This window comes from Borostomias antarcticus, assembly GCF_949987555.1.
Source record: "Borostomias antarcticus genome assembly, chromosome: 30".
NCBI lineage: Eukaryota > Metazoa > Chordata > Actinopteri > Stomiiformes > Stomiidae > Borostomias > Borostomias antarcticus.
Genome location: NC_140263.1, coordinates 5,089,625 through 5,092,619, shown reverse-complemented (window position 1 = coordinate 5,092,619; position 2,995 = coordinate 5,089,625).

Below are 2,995 nucleotides of genomic sequence, written 5' to 3'. Positions count from 1 at the left end.
TTGCTATTCCTGCAATGCGCAATCAGGGCGCAGCGTTTACGCGCGGAGGAGAGGTGGGAATCGAACACAACACCATCAGATGAATTCATCCAAACATGGCAGTGATATGGAGAAATGTCACTCAAGCCACAAGACGGGGGAAAACCAGCGACAGCAGGAAGTGTCAGGTAGGCACACGGACCTGACAGACAGGTGGACTGCCCAATCAGCCGTCAGAGTCGACACCAAGACCCGCCTTTACGCAGAACGCACCAATCGCCGGGTCTGCCGACCGGGGTAATGCAAATCTCCCGTGGACGCGCAGGTGCATTCGGTTCAGCTCATCCTGCTTCAGATGTGGAAACCACACAGATTCAACACATCCGAAACGTCAACAATCCTTTTTTTGAACATCTGAATTGCAAAACTCCAACAGCCTACAGCACTGTGACGCACTGTTAATCGTATTAGCTGAATCTTATGATCAAGGGTTACAGGGTGGACAATGAGGAGGAGCTTTAAGCAGTATAGGACTATAAAGACCTTTTTGAGGACCACTATTAAACAAAATGAGGAGGCGTCTCTCCTTTTAAATAGAAAGCAGAAGCTGTGGTTTATCAAGTCTGTCACTGATTCCACGTCCACTGTGCAACCAGAATGCTGGTGTTAGGAAGTGACTCGGGTTCCAATGCTGGGCTCTGTACGCCCTCTGCTGGTAGAATATGACACTGCACTGTTCACGCCTGAAGGTGTTGGATATCATTATGCTAATAATTATCTGTTCTCAATATCAAGGTCACTTACTTCAGATTGACATTTGAGAGGAAGGGAGTAGCAGCCTTCTAATGCAAATGCTTCTAGGCCATACTTTTCAGGATGGGAACGGTTTTTTGAAGTAAATAAATGAGGCTATCCCATCCCAATATCTGCGACAAAGTTTATACTTTGTATGTGCACATCATTTATTTATAATGATGATATTACAGAAGGTCAAGGTCCAGTAATTATAAATGATCTAGATAAGAAAATAAAATTTTATGCACATGTACTGAGGTTATCAAATACATTAAAATATAGTTTTCATCATTGCATATATAGCCTTAACCTTATGTGTCTGTGAAAGTACTACAGGTCTTGAGAGCAACCAGGACTACCCCTGGTGGTTAATCAATTAGGTGTGAAGAAACGGCACAGAAAATAGCGAGAGAATGTTAAATTTGTAGTTAAATTAGTTTTTCTCAATCAGTTTGGCTGATTTGAATTTCTGAAAACTGAGGACTGTGTTCTGAGGCCACGGTTGTTGTGTTGTGCTTTATAAATAAAGTTTGACGACTCAAAACACTGAACAAAGCTGCCTGGACTCAACATCACAGGTGAAATATTACACAGACAAACATTTATTGCCGAACATCTTTTTGTACAAAACATTCACAAAGTTCTTCTATAAGAAGAAATTATCCCACATGGTCTATAAGTGAGGGGCATTCTGGGAAATATCCCACATGGTCTATAAGTGAGGGGCAGTCTGGGAAATCGAGTCAAAACATGCACATTTTGTGAGGTAGTTTAAATTCTACTCATATGAAAACAAGAGTTATCCTACACAAACTCGGTTCTATTATCTTAACATTTTTACCATCGAAATCATGGTTTTCCTTATTTAGATCACCCGTAATACATACAGTAGACGACAATCCCAAAAGTAGCAGGAAAGACGCCATCACTTTACTGTACCAACATGTGTTGTGTTAACTAACCTTTTATCCAATAATGAATTCAAGAAACGTCAGACTATGAACTGGAAACTAGATCAAACTAGCTAAATGAAATGAAACAATATCATTCACCAATGAAAGCATTTCAACGTATCACACAGTAAATGTTAACATAAATTCTTCTCAAACCAGTTGTTTAATTTACATTCCCCCTGGAAACAACATTGGCTCTAACATTAAAAACACAAATCACATCACAAGTTGATTGTCTTTGTTTGCTGCAGTTGATACAAAAATACCATTTTGTTGTTGCAATCGCAGTCAAGAATGCTATAAAGTAAACCAGAGCTAATGTAAGACAGATAGCCTGCATGTTCCTATTTAGTTTAGTTGATCTGGGCCTGTCTATGAAATTAATACACATTAAAACATGGCCTACTGTCAAGCAGCGTGTTCACCATACTAACATTGTTTTTCAACTTAAACTCAGCTTGGATGGACAAACTGATTTTCCTCAGATGTAGTAATGGACTGTTTTAGGATTTTACAGGCATGTCATAAAACAAGTTATCCTTCCCTACTGTATAACAACATAACAACAATGTTAAACTTTCAAATGTCCTCTGAAACAATGGTTTATATTACCAAAAAATCCATTAAAACTATAATTATGTTCAGCTGAATATATGTTTTGTACCTACAAACTACAGTCATCATTTAAATGTATACATTGTTTAAACATTACACCCAAAATATTTAGATGATGCATGACACTTATGAATAAAGCTGCACTTTTAATTAGGGTATATAAAACGGAGGTTCTCCGATTATTTTATCAGAAAATTCTTGTTTGATGTGAAATAGTATTAACTACCTGTACTAGACAGGCAAAACTTGAATGTAAATCACGAACATAGCGAGCCAAATGGCCTACTGTACGAGAAAATCATCAGGACATGTGACTTATCAAGACATATCAGGTGTCATTCAACATGAGAGGTAGGCTATATATTATCATTCTTTATAATTAACATTAGTTTAGTATATGAAGATGACCTTGATAAGAACACGAAGGTTAAGTGCACGGTCACCTTTATTTCCAGAGTTGAAAAGACTTGGAATGTTAAAACATATAGCAATGAATGAACGCACACATGAAAAGGCTTAGTACTCAACATCTCGTTAAGTTATTATTAACTTAACTACAGTTCATTGCAACACCTCAACAGACATTAATCACCACTATTTACCATCAGATCCTACAACTGTACAACGGTTTCTAATGTACATTGTCATTTACA